Source organism: Marmota monax, unplaced genomic scaffold (genome assembly GCF_021218885.2).
Source record: "Marmota monax isolate L192 unplaced genomic scaffold, Marmota_monax_Labrador192_F-V1.1 WCK01_AAM20220418_F8-fsc00028, whole genome shotgun sequence".
In the NCBI taxonomy this organism is placed as follows: Eukaryota; Metazoa; Chordata; class Mammalia; order Rodentia; family Sciuridae; genus Marmota; species Marmota monax.
In genome coordinates, this window is record NW_026694779.1 from 14780976 (window position 1) to 14798782 (window position 17807).

Sequence of the window (17807 nt, forward strand, 5' to 3'; positions counted from 1 at the left end):
AATGTCGTGCATACAAACACATACAACTGCCTTTGAAACCTTTAGCAAATTACAATTATTAGAACAAAAGATTGCCAACTGGACATGTTATAATTTTCCTTTCTGCAAAGGAAAGGGAAGAACTCAGGTTACGTAACGCAAGCTCAGAAAGTCAGCGATGCTTCTGAAATTGTATAACTACTTGGAAATATCTCGTCATTGGGAAATACCTCATCATGGAGTGCCTATTTTAAATTAGATAATGTGACATCTGTACAGAAGTGAAATGAAACTAATATTGCCTGCAACTTTGCTGTACCTAAATTTGGCCAAACACGCCAAGAAACTATAATGCAAATTAATTTACTTAATGAACTTTTCTCTTGTAAAAAGTTTGTCAATGAATGTACACAGAATGGAGTTAAGAAAATGACCTGAGAAAATACTGGACTCAGGACATTGCTGATAAATACATAAATGCCTATATTTATCTGTCTATGCGTTGCAATGCCAAGTAGTCAAGTGGAGGTGGCCTGTCATTTAGGGAGTGGCTGAGGCAGACTCAGATGAGCATCTGTGCAGAGACTGTTTTTTGGTGGGCCAGCGATCTCGACATTGGAAGGTGTCAGAATTTGATATTTATTAATCATAAGGTATGAAACTTTCAGGACTTAAGGCAGTTTTTATGAAAATAAGAAAAAATAGTACAAGTAATATTTTTCCAGAAACCTAATGCTAATATGGTAGAAGGGTTAGTTAATAGCCAAGAAACTGATGAAGATATGAGTGGGTACAGGAAGTGTATCCCACTTAGGTTATTTGGTTATTTGTTAATGTTAAAATAACCAGTTTCGAAAGAATCTAAACTAGGGTGATACATTACTTTATAATTCCATACTGTTTTGATATTTACCATCACCTATTTCATAATTCTTATTATCCTAAAAGAAGTTTTGTTTGCTTTTATTGTAAGTTTTTCATTAAAAATAATTCCTTTTTTTTTTTAAGTAGTGGGGATTGAACCCAGGGCCTCCCACATACTAGACAAATACTTTGCCACTTAGCTATATCCTCAGTCTGCTAATTCCATTTTCATTTTGATTGGAATTTGAAATAGCTAATGATGACAGAAGAATTGAATTCTTTTCCATCTTACATCTCCTTATCCGGAAAAGAGTGTGATTATCCTTTTATTCAAGTACTCAGTTGTGTTTCTTATGAAAATTTTATAGCTATGTACCTATGCCTAGAAAGAATGTCCCATTAATATTTTCCTACTATTTAGTGTATATGGACAGCCCTGTATTTATTGTGTGTGTGTGTGTGTGTACATACACACACATATACATACACACACACACACACATATATAGTTGTAGATGGACACAATATCTTTATATAATTTATTTTTATGAAGTGCTGAGGACCGAACCCAGTGCCTCATCCATGCTAGGCAAGTGTTGTACCACTGAGCCACAACCCCAGCCCTATTTTGTATATTTTAAATTTGATCATCTTCTTTGTACATATGTATGTATTATTAAAATAACCTGAAGAAATTTGCCGTTTCATAGATAGCAATATTACTCCCATTTCCATATTTCTTTTTCCTGCCTTATTGCATTTGGTTCTGTAGGATGTAGTGTGTTCAGTAGTAAGTAGTCCCTTACAGACTTCTCTTTTGCACAGATTTAATTTTCTCAAGGGTAGTCCTTTATTTATGTTTGAATCTCCATGGTTTCTTCACTCACAGATAGGCATTTAGTAAAGTGTGAGTTGTGTGTATAGTGGAATATCAGTTGCAGAAACCTAAAATAAAGACATAAATACTGAGAATTTAAATACTTCTTAGAGGGAATTGTTTAGAACTGATTGATGCATTTGATGAGGTTAACAGGGAAAAAGGGGATTTGTTTTAATAAGAGTTTCCATCCTTTGAATTCTGTCTGAGGTATCCAGGAAGGTAGCCATAGATAGTAGAGATCAAAAGATTTAAAGGTCTAAAATTCTGGGGTGGTTTTGCTGTATTACAGTGTCCGGTTTGCTCCAGGTATACAGCAGTGATTCCTTCTCTATTTCTGTTTATTTTTCTCTGACACAATTAAAATTTGGGTTTTGAATGGAAGTGCAAAATTCCATTTAAATCATTAAAAGGTAGTGTGTTTGTTTTGTATGCTAGGAATGTATGCATTGTCACAGTGACTTGAGGGACCTGGAGATGTGCATGGGCCGTGGCTGGGACCCTTACTGTCTGTCTGTCCAGGCTAGTGCTACACGTACTCCTTTCTTTTTTGATATACTATTAAGGTTTTCATTGAACCAGGGACACTCCACTCGCCAGAGAGCAAAATAATTTTCTGTGCCCTACCTTTGCATTTGAGTAATCCCAGGAGTGTTTTTTAGCTAGTTATAGGTTGTTGTGTTTGGAATCAACAAATAGAAATATTCTGTAATTTATGTCATTTTGTTTTACGGCACACTTGACTCTTACAAATGTCTTGACATTTTGTAGAATGCTTTTGCGGATGAAGCCTTGGTAGTTTCATGCTACAGGAGTCGTTTCCTTTGGAAAAATCATATCTACTCCTTTGAGAGTTGAAGTTGGAACACGTAGGCCAAACGTTGCTATCTGTTCCAGGTATTCCTCTCCTCAGCATCTCTTTGTGAAGTGCATAAATATTAGAGAAAACATTTTTTCCTCCGCAGTTTGTTGGTAATGTGTTTGAAGTGGGCATGACATTTTGTGTCTCTAGTTCCATAATATGCCACTTGAGAAGAGCTCAGCTCTGGAGACTGGGGGGCCTCACAGTATGGTGGCTTCACCGTGTCTCGTGGGATGTGGCAGAGGGACAGCGCCTCCTGTTCAGAGGGACCTCGAAGCTGCAGTTCCTCAGCCAACCTGCCCCCCGCCCGCTGTGCCTTTTCGACCCCATTTATATGCTATAGAGGGATGGTCCCGAGAGAGAGCTGGAGAAAAGTTCTTTACCTGGTCCCTGAGAATGGGAGCTGGCGTTTGGGACGGACCTTGAAGCTTTGAACTAGGTGGTAATGAGGCAGATTGCTTAAAATGCAGTCTTGGATCACTGAAGGGTTTAGAGAGAGAAAATCTGGTTTCTTCTCTTCCGATGAGTTTTGTTTTTTCTACAGATTAATTTTGTATGTGCACTTTTAGACGTAGGCATCTTTGGGTTGGTTTTCTTCTTCGCTGAATATTAATTAATATCAAAGCGTATCTCACAGACACCTCAGTTCCGGCAGGCCTTGACTGTTTTGTAAATACTGGCTTGTGTGATCTGTTTGATCCTTGCCGTGATCCATGAGCTGGGTACGGCTTCCTTGTTTATAGATGTGGAAACTGAGGCACGAGAAGTTTGCTAAGCTGTTAGCTCAGGATCCCACGACTGCTATGGAGTAGCGGCATCCCAGGGGCAGTCCTGCTCAGGGGTTTGTGCAGGGAGCTTGCTTTGCTGAGTGATTTGCAGTCGCTCTACTGGGGGCGAGGGACAGGGATTGTGGGGGTGAGAGCTGAGGCGCCCCCACTGCGGTGGCGTGGCCACTTCTGAACATTGGCTGTGTTTGCTTTTGATTTATTTATATTATGCTGTTTGCGGTACTTTCACGCGATGAACTTACATTACTTTGGTACTTAGGGGTTTAAAATAAAAGTCGTCTTTGAAAAGACTCTTTGGATACATGCTTAGCTTCAAATTTTAGGAAGACAAGTTCTAAATATAAAAAGACATAAAAAAATTGGAAGTTTACCGGAGAGCTTTTTTTTTTTTTTTTTTTCTTTTCCTTGAGCTACTTCCAGAACTGGAGTATTCTTCAATGTCATTCACCATTTCTTCCTCCTCCAAGGGCTTTCGTCCATTCTCAGTGCCACTGAAGACTGCACGTTAGAGTCAAAAACTGAGAAATGATTTCATCCCCCATTATCATATCTAATTTGTGACATAAAATGTTTGTGATACAAATTATTAAGATGTGTTTGTTTTGGAATCTGGAAAGTGCGTTTATTTGCACTGAGCTCAGAAATGAGGAGGGGGAGTCCCAGCGACCGTTGTCACCAGAAGGAAACCCCAGGTGGGGAGAAGGGAGTGGCTGTCTCCTTTCTCTGTCAGTCGCAGGTGATATGAGCACAGTGTGTTGCTGAGAGTGAGTGGGATCATACATCAAGTCAGTGCCTAGATCTCAGGAAGTTAAAATTAATCTTGAAAATCCAATATATAACCAACTTGAGGACCTTAGCAGCTCCTGAGTCAAAAATTAACTTCTTTAGTTAATGCATCTTGGAGGTAGTACAGTTGTCCTTCCATATCTGGGGATAGTTGGTTTCAGGACCCCCTTTGAATGAGTTTCTTTTATAAAATTATGCAGTGTTCACATAGATCCCATGAACACCTCCCTCACACTTTCATTCATTTCTAGAATTCTTTTTTTTTTTTGAACCTATGGGTGCTTAACTACTGAGCAATTAGAATTTTTTTTTTTTTAATTTATAGACAGGGCCTTGCTGAGTTACTTAGGGCCTCACTAAGTTGCTGAGGCTGGCTTTGAACTTGTGATCCTCCTGTCAGCCTCCTGAGCTGCTGGGACTATAGATGGGCACCACAGTAGAATACTTTTAATACCTGGGACAGTCTAAAATGCATTATGGATACTGGTGATACTGTATTGTTTTAGGAATAATGACCCAAATCAGTCTGTATGTGTTCAGTACAGCTACTTTAAGAGAATATCTCCACCCCCAGGTTGGCTCAGTCCTCTGATGCACGGAATGCGAGGACACACAGGGACCACTGTATACACAGTGGTTGACTTGCCCCTGGCTAGCCGTGTGACCCCACAGAGGCTGCTTGAACACTCTGCTTTACTCCCCGTACCTCATCTGGCCCTTAATTGGACTAAAGGAGTAAATATAATTCCATAAAACACTGAGCGTTTTTTCCGTAGCAAGTGCAGGTTCAGTTTTAGTGACTGTCCTTAGCACTTACTCTGCTTTTAATTCAACTGTGTCTCATTCCTTCTGGGACACTAAAGGACAAGTCCAGTTTGAGGGGCCAGGAATACAGAGGAGAAGGAATAAGTACAAGAGAGCTGGGGAAGCTGGGCTGTGTGTTGAACTCTGATAGCAGGGCCTCGGGTGCTATGGTAGGAAGGTGGCTCTGTCCCCCATGTGAGCACCGGAGCTGCGTGTGTACACGTGGGTGCTTAGTTTTGCAGTTGAAATCTTGCGCTCCTTATTCAACTTTCCTTCCTAGACAGTGACACGCAGGTCACCCCCATTTTTAGATGTGTGATTAAGCCTGGGGGGCGCCCTCCTTGCCATGTCTCTTCCAGAGGATGAAGAGAGGCCCCAGGAGGGCGGGGGGACTGCAGGGTGCCTCACCTCTCTCCCTGTTCCCTGCCTCCCCAGCCGCCCTTTGGCCTCTTATGAAACTGACTGTTTGTCCTGGCCCCTCCCTGGGACCGGGTAAGTCAGTGTGGTCGAGAAGCCCCTTTCTGAATCGAGGAAGAGTCCTTAGATCTTTCCTTCTACCCGCTACAGATGGACACCACCAGACCTCAATCCTGGGCTGCCCGGAGACCTGGGAGGTGGCAGTGACCTCCAGAGGACTGTCCTGCCCTCTCCGCCTAAAGGGTTACAGCTGATAAGCAGCCAGCCAGGTGTTGGCTTGCAGAGGTGTTGGGCAATCATGCCAGAAGGAACCTGGGGAAGACTCGCAGTGACTTTCATTCAACATCCGCTGCTGCTTCCCCCCCCCCCCCGAAAGGCCTTTCCACGTTGCAGAAGGGAAATAGACTTCTTGCCCCTTCAGTGTGGCTCTTGGTGGCCCTTGCTGGGTGACTCAAGCTCCTCTGTTCCTGGGTAGCACTCAGAGCCCTGTAAAGGGATGCTAACCTGGAACCACAGGAGCACAGAGCCTGGGGAGATGTCCAGGAGCCTCCCTCAAGGGCCGCCCGGCCCCTGTACCTGGGGCAGGTCTGGTGTCTCCCCTCCAAAGCTCCTTTCCTCCAGCCTGCTTTCTGGGGAAAGTACCGTTGGCTCCTTGGTCCAGTAGTCCCCGGCTGCTGTGGTCACTTTGGGGCATGTGGAGCCAGCCCCTTGGCAGTGGCGGGGTGAAGTAGGGCAGGCCAGGAACCCAGACGGCCTGGGAGCAGACTGTCACCAACTCCTAATTGTTTTAGAAACCTGCATTTTTTAGTGTGTGTGACCGTTCAGAGCTATTGAATTTGCCTTGAACCTTTTTGCATTTGGTCAAAGTTTTCTTTCTTAAGACTGATACCAGTGACAGCCGTGTCGGAATCCAGCCCCGTGTATTTATTTCTGGGTTTCACAATGTGTTTTGTCTTCAGAGCAAGGATTTTTTTTTTTCTTTTTCTCTCCACTCTCTCTCCCTCCCCTCTGCCTCCCCATTTCCTTCTTTTCTTTCCAATTTCCTTCTTTTCCCAAGTTCATAATGAAAATGAACCGTTAGATGTGCGTTTCAGATGAGAGCTAAAAGAACAAGCCCATGCGTGGCTTGGGTTGTGCCTGGGCCATCCTCCCAGGGAAAATGACCACTCAGGGCTGGTCTGGAGGGGGCTGCGGAGTCTGCAGGCCCTGCCTGTGCTGTCCAGGGCCCTCTTGGAGAAGAGCAGGGTGAGGCTGGGGAGGGAGAGCCGTCGGCAGGTGCGCAGGTGGGGTTTGCTGCATTCTGCAGATGGGACACCCCGCAGCAGGGTGCTGGGGACCTTGCGCCAAGGCCCGTGTTGACTTGGATTATGCTGCATGTAACCCTGCCTCGTAGAACTGGGGTGTGTGCCTGTGTGAGAGGGAGCCACGTGGACGGAGCCCCAGCTGTCCAACGTCACAAGTTTCCTAAAGGGACCTTATGAAGAACCACATGGAATTGGTAATTCGATCACCAACTTTGTACAGTTAAGGACCTAAAAATAGCTCACCCAAGGTCTCACCTTTCTAAGCTCCGTTAATGAGCAGATCTTTCCCGGTGCAGATTAGTGGGGTGCTTTTGGCTAACATGACCCCAGTCTTGGCTGCTGATGAGGTCAGCGTGGGGATTCCTGCCTCTTGTGGACTGGTTACCTTCTCTCTGTTTCTTGGCTGTCAGTCCACTAGCCCCAGCCAGCTGGCTCCTGAGCCGAGTGGCACGGAGGGTGTTTTCCAAGGTGCTGTTTGAGGGCTAAGCACAGATCAATGCCCTCCTGCCCTCCTGGGGACAGCCTGGAGCTGGCCCACTCATGGGCTGAGTGGCCCTCTCCACTTCTGAAAGACAATAGGGCGGTGAAGATTAACTGGATGTGCTGATGAGGCCTGGGATTTTGGACTTTCGCCAGGACATACGCAACTTTCACAGTGATTTAGGGAAAACCGTGCCATGGTTCACCAGTGGGAGAGTTTAGGATGAGTAGGACAGCAGAGGGACACCAGCAAGCAAGAGGGAGGTGGCCGTGGCTGGAAGTGCATTGGCCCGGATGCAGGGTCTCCCCAAATCCCAGGGTGACCCCACCATCCTTGGGTGATAGGCTCTTTTGACTTTGATCTCTTGGTTCCCACCAATTGCCCAATTAGAGGGTATAGGTTAAGGAATTCCATATTAAGTAGTTACTGAAAACTTTTGGGGTTTTAAGCAGAGTCTGAAGAACATAGAATGTCCTGAAGGTAAATAGTTGCAAAAATGAGTCCAATCCTTTAACATATGTTCTTTTTTTTTTTTTTTTTTTACTTTTTTTTAGTTGCAGATAGACAAACTACCTTTATTTTATTGATTTACTTTTATGTGGTGCTGAGGATGGAACGTGCCTCTCACATACTAGGCAAGACCTCTACCACTGAGTTCAAGTCCAGCCCCTTGACAATGAAACCTACAACAATATTACCCTAAGTGTGATTTCCAAAGTAAGATGAGAGTCATTTTGTAACTCTGATTATTTATTTTTGCATTCACTTTCTATAATGATAAATGTGCAATAAGGAGCTGTCAGGAAGAGCATGATTCTGCTTCGATTTGGGGAACTTCTCACCCTGCCTGGTTAGATATCACTTTATCCAAGAGGAAAGAAAAACTGCACTCTGGGAAACTGTGAATCATCTAAGGTCACTTGGCCGGAAAGTGGCAGAGCTCGGGGAACCCAGTTCCCCTTCACTCAGGCCAGACTATTTCCCAGGCATAGATTTTGTGTGTGTGTGTGTGTGTGTGTGTGCACGCGCGCGCGCGCACACATGTGCGCACACGTGTGCAAATAGATCAGCAATTTTCCTTCCTTTTAACCAACTGATTCTCAGCGTGGCAACCTGGAAGTGCCGTTTTCTTTCCCATCCTTCCAAGGAGCCAATTCGGTTTATTGCTTTACAGCCCTAACAGTCTTTTGATATCTCTAGATATAGAATTGACTTTGTCTCCTCTTTGCCTTGTAAGCTGTTTGGAACAAGGTGAGATTACCATCGTAAGCTGAATCTGGAAAAAAAAAAATATTATCTTTCGTGACTACTGTCGTTTCCTTGAAAATAACTGTTACTGAGTTTGGCCTAAATCTGTGGCCCCTTCCAGCTGGGTGGTTTGTATTGTAAAATACACAGCCATTTGGTCTTGCCCCCGCCCCACCAGGATCATATTCTGCCTGTTTTAATGTACCAACAGCAGTGTGGTGTTTGGGGAAACCAGCCCACTAATAAAACGGAGTGTAATGTGGGAGGGCTTTGACAGGTTGTCCATGCAGGGCAGGCTGGAGGGTTGCAGTTTGTGAGTGTTTATTTTTCCCTTAGCTTCTCTGCATAGGTGCCCATTGCCCCAGTATTGGACCAGCATTTGCTCATCTGCGGCATTTTCATGGCCAATCGTTTCCTTCCTTCCTTCCTTCCTTCCTTCCTTCCCTCCTTCCCTCCTTCCCTCCTTTTCTTTTCTTTTTTTTTTCTCGTTTCTTTACTTTCCTTTGATATGTCTTTTAGGGCAATCAGGGCTGAAATGGATCAAATTGGATAATGCTAGCACAATTTGAAAAAGATGTTAACTATTAAAAAGATATAAAATGTTGTCACATTAAAAAGTTTTGTAAGCCAGGTGCAGTGGCACACGCCTGTGATCCCAGTGGCTCGGGAGGCTGAGGCAGGAGGATGGCGAGTTCAAAGCCAGCTTCATCAACAGTGAGGCACTAAGCAACTCAGTGAGACCCTGCCTCTGAATTAGATACAAAATGGGGCTGGGGATGTGCTCAGTGGTCGAGTGCCCCTGAGTTCAATCCCCAGTACCCGCCCCCCCCCCCAAAGTCTTATAAATTAATTATAATTATATCTTATATAAAAGATTCACATATTTTTATGTACTTAATCACTTACATCTTTTAAAGACTGTTAAGATTGGTCCCATACGTATTTCAGGCCTGATTTTCCTAGTATATATAGAAAAGGAAAGTAATTTATATCTCCATGTATGCATAGGATAATATATTCAGGGGTACACACACCCACAAAAAGCAGAATAGAGTTCATAGAAGACTTTCGTATTTTGATAAACATGTTCAAAAAGAGAACCACTTCAGACACGGGGGATTTTACTGAAGATGACTCTGACCTTTATGTGGTGGTCTAAGGTCTCTGTCACTTTCTTTGTTAGTTGCATGTTAGAAAGCAGTCGAGTAGACCAGCAGGAGAGGCTGGCTGGCTGCGCTGTGGGCACAGCACCAGGGGACGCCAGTCGGCGGTGCTAGGGTTTCCTCTGGGTAGCGCACCCGCTTCGCTGGAAGGCAGAGGCTGGGGAGGTCCACGCCAGCCAAGCGCCATGGAGATGGGACTTGTCACACACACCCTCTCGGATCTGAGCTGCCAGGGCTTTACTGCACATTCAGCTGGGCCCTGTGGCCGCGCTGGGTGGCCCACCAGGGTTTGGAGTGGACCCCATTCGGGGTGGCCGGGGAGGGACTTGGGAGGATGCAGAACTCCATGCGGCAGGAGGCGCCGCTGCCTGCCACCAGATCTCGGTGCCCATTTCACCCCGATCCTTCTCCGTCCCTCTCCAAGTGGAAATTTTGCAAGCTCGACTTCTGCGGCATGCGTAGTACAATTTGGCTGAGAGCAGTTTCTGGCAAAAGAAATAACCAAATTATTATTCAGTCATGGGTTTTTAACAGCCGCAAAGCAAGTGGATGTTAACTAAATGATGCAGTTTATTCCCTTCCTCTTATTGCCAGCTTGCCTATTACAGAGCGACTGCCAGTTTCCAATAAGTGGTACCCAGATGGTATTCGCAGGCCGCCCACTTGGTTACAGAGCCGGATCGGGGAATAACTCGGCAGACACTACAAGCTCTGGGTCAATTGAGGGGGAATGCCTGTTGCTTCACAGTTTTGCATATGTAAATCTGTTAATGTTATGTCAGTATTGTGCGGGCTAAACACAAGCGTTGCCTTTCTCTGGGGGCCCAGCTGAACTTGGACCACAGCCCAGCTGTACCGAGGCTCGCTCGGGAGCCGAGCTGCAGTTGGAGGCTGCAAGTTGGAGGCTCCTCCGCGCCCGCCTCCCTCCACTCCTGCCTGGGCGCTCCTGCCTCGCCCGCAGCCCAGCCGGGTCGCTGCTGCAGGAAGCGCCTGCCCGCCTGCCCTGGGCCCGCTCCATAATAGGACAGGCTGGCCGCCTTTACAAGCTGGCCGCGGAGGGAGGGAGGGAGGGAGGGAGGGAGGAGCGCAGCAGAGAGCCAGGCTATTTTTAGGCCAGGCTTCAGCCGGTTCCTGGGGCCCCTCCGCCTGCCCGCCTCGCTCGCTCGCTTGCTCGCTCCCTGTCCTCTGTGTCTGCTCACTTTGGCTCCCCAGTTTATCAACTGCAGATGTGGCGCACAGCCGGCTGGGGAGAGCCCTGAACCGGGTCGCGCGCGGCCCTCGCAGGCCACATCTGCTGCGGCAGGCTGCAGGGAGAGGCGGGCCCAGCATTTTGGGGAATGCCTACAAGGGCCTCCACGCGGCCTGGCCTCCGCTCTGGCCTCCGCGGACAATTATTTTACACTAATTGCATCAAGATAGCAGCTATAAAAAGGAGACTCGCAGGGCTCTGCCCGCTCTCCTCAGGGGAACCTTGCCCGTCACCATGAGCCACCCCCTTTCCTCTTTTTATTGTGGTTTTTTTCCCCCTTGTTCTCAAAAGCTTATTACATTGGGTGCAAACAACAACAGAAACGCCATAAAAAGGCCAGAATCGTAATATGCTTAAGAGCTAAAAAAGACTCATGGTGTTGGTTGAACCAATGAAAATATTCCTGCAGGTATTGTAAAATTTATGTGCCATGTGAAAAACATTAAGGGTGTTGTTTTTTCACGGAGGGAAATGTTCATTGTTGAGCCATTTTGTAAATTATTTTAATGCTGCATTTCTGCTCAGACCTCATGATTTTGATATATAAACCGGTTTAATGTCTTGTGCACAGGCCCTGGCTTTTCTTAGGTTTTATGTATTGGAAAGCCCGTGTTTGTATTGGACCTGCTGGCTTCTTTCATACTGAAAAAAATCTGTCTTGGGTGGCACCGTGCCATGTGGCAGAGAAAGAGTTTGACCACAGTTCAACCTTCAGTGTTGATTTTTGAGGCCTAAAAGCTAGGCAGGACCGCATCAGTAATAGCAAGGAGGTGTGGTCTGTCTGTCTTTCTTCTCGTGTGTGTCTCTCTCTCTTCCCCGGAGTCATTTGACAATAATGACAGCAGTCTCTCTCTCTAGCCGGGCACTTTCTAAGCACATTGCTCTGTTCTCAACTTTTTCTCCTCTTCTGATAGGAGCAACGTTGTCTCCCTGTCCTGGGCTTCTTTCTTGTTATTTTTTTAAACGCTCTCAGAGCAGATTTTGGTGAGTGATGCATTCCAGCGTCTCGGATTCTCTTGCAAGATGTGTTTCTGTGACATTTCCCCGTGTCTGTGGTGCAGGGAGACTGCCATGCTCCTCTGCTCACATTTCGCATCTCTCTCGACTTTGTTCTGGGGAGCCAGATGGAAGCATGCAGATTGGTTTTATCTTTCGTCCTTCACACTGTAACCTGATCCCCAGCCTATCTAGACATGTAGCAGAAAATTTACTATGTGAAAGCAAGGAAATGATTTAGAATATGGACCAGCCCGGGGAGAAGGGCTCAAGATGTACTTTATCAAAGCAAATCTCTCCGCCCGACTCCCATAGCGCTTTTTTTTTTCTTCTTTCCTTTCTTTCTTTCTTTTAAAAAGAAATGGTTTCCTGATCAAGGGCACTTCTGAAGTTGCCCACATATTCTTTTCCCATTTAACGCAGGTGAGGAATTGCTAATTGACCAGTGAGTTCAGAAAGGGGTAAATATGTGTGCAGTGAAAGTTGATTCCCTAAGATCCGAAAGCTTCGAAGAGCACATCTGTAGAGGCACAGAACGGGCAAAGCTGTGCAGACAACGCCAGAGCGGTGGACTGTCGTGGGGGACCTGTTCAAAGGTACGTGTGAGTCCGGGGACAGACTCAGGACTCAAACCCAGTGCTGTCCCCATGGCTGCAGGAAACAGCGTCTTCGCAGGCTTTGGGCTCTGTATGGCTTTAATGGCAAAATATTTGTGATCTTTTTTGTTGTGGATTCCATGCCCCTTTAACTTGTTGGCCCAAAGGAGGTAGGGACAGTCGCTTCCTTTCTGGCTTTGAGCTGTGTTTGAAATTAAATTAGTAGCTGTGCATACTCTCACTACGACAGCTGTGGAACGGTGGCTGCCTTTTGGAGTATGAGCTGTGTCTGTTGTGCTCAGCACAGTGGTGCCTTTGGAGTTGGGTCTCCCGGGTTGAAGTTCCGAGCACGGCAGTTTGGAGGCATGAGGCCTTGGGTGGGTGGCCCTGTTACTGTCTCCAGGTCCTGGCTGCAGAGTGTGCACTGCAGTAGTACAGATGTCCCTCAGCTTACGATGGGTCCTGTCCTGATAACCGTTGGTAAGTTGAAACACTCTAAGCAGAAAACGCGTTTCATGTGCGTGGCCTACTGAGCCTCCCCGCCCAGCAGTCGGGCTGTAGGAGAGTCTGCGTTCACAGAGGCCTCATGATCACATGGCTGGCCAGGGGCTGCTGTGGCCCAGCCTATTGCATCACTATAGGGCCCATGGGCCTGGTGAAGGGTCACCGTTCAGAATCCCAAGTGTGATTTCTACTGAATGTGCATTGCTTTTACACCATTGTAAAGTAAGTAAGTAAGTAAATAAATAAATAAAAATCGCCGGAAGCATCCCAGGGAGACCAGGACCAGTATCATGGGAAGCTGGTGAGACCCTGAGCCTAAGTTTAGGATTTTAATTGATGACTCATGTTCTTCGCCAGAAAGGAAAGGCACGGTGGCTCTCAGTGCCATACTGTGCCTTGGGTTTCACCGTTTTTCCTCTCTGACTAGGTCGTCTTATTCTTCTTGTCCCACTTCACCCTCTCCGTCTTGGACCCCCCAGCACCTTCCACAGTGCTCCTTGTTGGCTTGTGGGCATCTTTACACTTTGGTGGCCTCCCTGTAAAGAGGACCCTGGCCTTGTGCAGGATGCCCACATGCTGCTGGTCCTGCCTGTCTTGATGCTCTTCATAGTTCAGTCACATGTTCTTGAACTTTGTAGCTCGATAAGCTGAAAGAGAGCTTGTCACCTGGTGGTGGGGGTCCTTACCAAACTCACCTTCTTGCATGGTGACATTATAGCCAGGAACATCTGCAGTTCACACTGTTCAGACAACCGAGGGCTAGAAGAAGTGAATATTTAGGCGCATATTTATTGCCTGAACTAAAATATACAGACGGAAGTATTTTCTGCTAGGGTTCCGACTGTTTTTGTTCAACAGGTGTTTCCTGAGTGGCCACCTGTGTCACGAGATGGGCAGGGCAGGCCCTGTACCGACCTGCCCACAGGAGGCTGGTGGTCTGACACGAGTATCCACAGTGGTACCCCCTGAAACCCAGCTGTGGCCTTCCTTTTGATTTCCAGCAGGTGTTGGTATGTGTTTCCCGGGCACTCACCTATGGCCTCTCTGCAATTCCAAGTTAAAACTTAGGCTGATGAAGAAGATGGCAAGGAATTTCATTTACAGCAGCACCAGAAATACCTGGGAAAGCATTGGACAAATAAGTTTAAAACCCGTACAGTGAAAACCAGAAAACACTGTCAAAAGAAACTAAAGAAGGTGCAAGTAAATGCGAAGCTATCCTGTGTTCCTCGACTAGGGGACGCAGTATGGTTACCATGGCAACCCCTGTTGATCTACCATTTTGATAGTGCCATCTATCAAAACCCCAAATGTCTTTTTTTCTAGTTTCCTATAAATTGACAAGTTGGTCCTAAAAGTCACATGGAAATGCAGGGAACTCTGAGCAGCCAAAAACATATTTGAAAAACAAAAAAGTTGAAAGACTTAACACCTTGATTTGAAAAGTTACTATAGGGGCTGGGGTGGTGGCTCAGTGACAGAGCACTTACCTAGCACGCGTGGGGCACTGGGTTCAATCCTCAGCACCACATAAAGTTGAATAAATAAAACTATTAAAAAAGAAAAGTTACTATAAAGTGAACATGGAATTAGGTGAGGGTAGAGAGACAGGTCAATGGAATAGAATGGGGAATCCAGATCAGACCCCTGCATTCATGGTCAGGGTCCCAAGCCAGTTCAGTGGCCCCTTGTTTACCATCAGAGTATCAAAGACCCAAGCGTAAAACTCTTCAAGAAATCCAAGGAACAAGGTTTTCCAGGGCGTGGGCCAGGCGGGGTGTTCAGGTACGTACGACACCACAAACACAGGTTAATAAAAGAGCAAATAGACAGCTTCCATCACAGTCGAAAGCTTTTGTGCTCCAAGGGACAGGTCAGGACAGTGAGATGACAACCTGTAGGAGGAAACATTGCAGGTCACGAATCTGGTAAGGGTCTGATAGCCCATGGAGGTGCAGGACGTTTTACAGCTCAGTGGTGAAAAGCTAAGACAACTCAGTTTCAGGATGGGGGGACGTTCCATGAATAAAGGGGTTCATCATTAGTCCCTAGGCGAGGGCAGATCACCACCACAGGGAGCGGCCACTTCCCACTCATAGAGGTGGCTGTAATCTAGAAGACACTGTTAGTGAAAATGTGGAACCTCTGTACATTGGTAGTGGTCTGTAAAATGGGTCGGTTACTTTGGGGCACAGTCCATCAGTTCCTTAAAAGGTTAAAGAGGTGCCGCGTAACCCAGCATTGCTCTCTCTGGGGTACACCTGAGAGAAATGAGATCATATGTCACAAGATCTTGAAAGTAAATGTTCATAGTGGAATTATTGATAATAGCCCCGAAGTGGAAACAACCCAAGGCGTGCCCATCAGCTGATGAACGTAGGAGAGATGATGTATGCATACAATGGAATATTACTCAGTCACTAAAAGGAATGCAGTAGGACTCATTATACCCCACGGGGAGCCTTGGAAACGTGCTGAAGGACATCAGACACAAGCGATCACTCGTTATCCAGCTCCATTTATGTGAAATTCTCAGAATTGGCAAATCCCCTGGTGCAGAAATAGTTTGGTGGTTTCTGGGACCTGGCTGGGGAGGAGAGAGGGTGGGGAGTGACTGCTCATGGGTGCAGGGGCCTTCTTTTCAGGGGGTAAGACTGTCCTAAACTTAGATTGAGGGGATGGTTTCCCGACTCTTGAGCATATTCAACACCTTTCAACTGCGGAGCTTAAAAGGTTGAATTTTATGATCTGCGCAGTGCTGGGTGACAGGATTTCAGTATGTCCCTGTGCATATTTATTGGTAAAGCAGACACAGCCCCTGAGGCTTTGTGGGCGGCTCAGGGAAGGGCCAGGTGGTGGCTTCTCCAGCTCTGTCCTGGATCCTCTCCCTTGCAGGCCAGTAGCCCAAGGGTGGCCCCAGGCCCTGGGTAAATGGTGGGCAGGGCTTGGTGCCAACACAACTTTATAGACACAGAAATTTTCTTTTCACGTGTCACTTGGATATTGCTGTTTTCATTTTCTCTTTCCACCTTTAAGAAGGTAAAAATCCTTCTCGCTTGGCGGACTCAGGAGATAAGTGGGTCCCAGGGCTTGGCCTGTGGACTTGTCCTTTGCCTTCTGCGATCCTGTTGCCACTGAAAACTTGAGGTACATCCCTGCGCCCGACCAGGGGCTGATCTTCCTGCCCCTCTGTCACAGACCAGGGGCTGAAGTGAGAGCCCCTCCCGCTGCCAGGGCGGGACCTACTTTGACTCTGTTTGGCTCCACATCCCCTGATCCTGGGCTGCCATCTTCCTGCCTGGCCTGTTGGGACCCGGCTGGGCAGCCACACCCTCCAGGCTGTGCCGGTCTCGTCCTGCTGCCCCGGCCTGGTCCCTGGCCCTGCTGGAGGGTGCCAGTCTTCCTGAGTGGCGACTTCTTTTATTCTCTCCATGACTCTTTCCATGTTGCCAAGCCAAGCCTGGGCCAGTGAGCCTGGGGAAAAACAAATCCACCACCTTGCCTCCCTTTCAGACTTTCCTGTGACTCACTCCTTCTGGGAAGGCGATGCCTCAGCCACCTTTTGACCCGGGATTCGGCTGGAACCGAGGCCGCCTTGCCGGCTGTGCGCGCTCCGGGTATCATCTGTCTTTGGGCAGGCGGGCGGCTTGGCTGTGCACCACTGAAACCCTCCGCAGTGACTATTTTTTAGAGCCTCTTTGTTTCCTTTAGTGCCCAGAACTTGACTAGGACCCTCAGGGAAGTTGAAGCACCTGGCGCCTTCCCCTGGAGAGCTCTGGGTCCCCTGCTCTTCCCCGTGTCCACCTCACATCCCCGGATGCGCACGGGGTCTACCTTCCATGGCGCACGCACAGGTGGGCAGGAAGAGAGGCAGCTGGGGAGGTAAGTGGCTTTCCTGTCTCTGCACGAGCCCTGTGACTGTCCTTTCTTGCGACGCTCCCGGGGGCAGTGGAGCGCTCTGCACGCGGACTGACCTCTGGGACAGTCCTCCGCTGTGCAAGGTGCGCAGCTCCCCCGCAGGTGGCTGGGAGCTTGGGGATGTCTGCGGGCATCCAGTTCGCATCTCAGGCACCCCTTCGTTTATTTCTTTGGTCTTCCAAGATGGAACAGCAGCTCTCCCACCCCCCCACCCCCCCAAAAAAAAGGAACAACAAAAAGAAATAATTTTACAAGTGCTTAAGTGATTAATGTAAGCTCTTTATTTATGACTCACAATGTGGTTGAGAAGGGAGTCCTTCTGACTTTCACACCGCTTCCCTTCCAAGTAGTGTGGGGTAAACAGAGTGCCCGGGGTCCATCAGAGGAGGACCCCCGGGGGCTGCGAGTGCCTGGGCTGGGGCGCAGCCCTGGCCATCTTAGCAGTGGCGGGTGAGGGGAGGGCTGGGGGGAGGGCAATTCCCGGATCATAAGGGAACTACTGAGAGTTCAGAAAATTTCCTTCTTGGGCCTAAAATATTTTAAAAATAATACTTGGATTATTTGGTTATAAGAAGTGGAGTGGAATTTGCTGGAATGACTTGGGGTTGTGTCGTGGAATGTACGGAGACACCGGCAACTAGACACCTCTCTCCTGTGGCTCTTCCTGTGCCTTCCTGTGTCTGGGCAGTGCTTTGTATCTTTCTCTGCAGACTGACTTGACAGTCTGTACACGGCCCCTTATGATGGCCCCCAACGTCACCCGAGACTTGGCGAACGGGAATTCTGTCCTGTGTCATTATGTCTGTATGGTTTGTGTTCTTGCCTGGCATCTGGCATTGCAGGTAGGTAAGAGACAGGCCACCAAGGGGACTGCCGGATCATGGTGGCTGGCTTGTGTCCCTGTGTCAGAGGGGGCAGAAGCAGGGAGTGAGTCCGTAGAGTCCCCTGACGCCTCATTTCTGTCCTGGTCA

General features: G+C 47.5%; 1 protein-coding gene across 6 annotated transcripts in view; it reads left to right on the forward strand.

The window, feature by feature from the left end:
* The window catches only part of Foxp1 (forkhead box P1), a 528005-nt gene that overhangs the window by 28213 nt on the left and 481985 nt on the right, over positions 1–17807 (forward strand). The window contains exon 1 of one of the 6 annotated variants that reach the window (XM_058573022.1): positions 16652–16800. The exons of the other annotated variants lie outside the window; for them this stretch is intronic. The gene's annotated coding sequence lies outside the window, so the exon portion shown is untranslated. Of the gene's footprint in view, positions 1–16651; positions 16801–17807 lie in introns of those variants that run through there. 6 annotated transcript variants of the gene reach the window in all.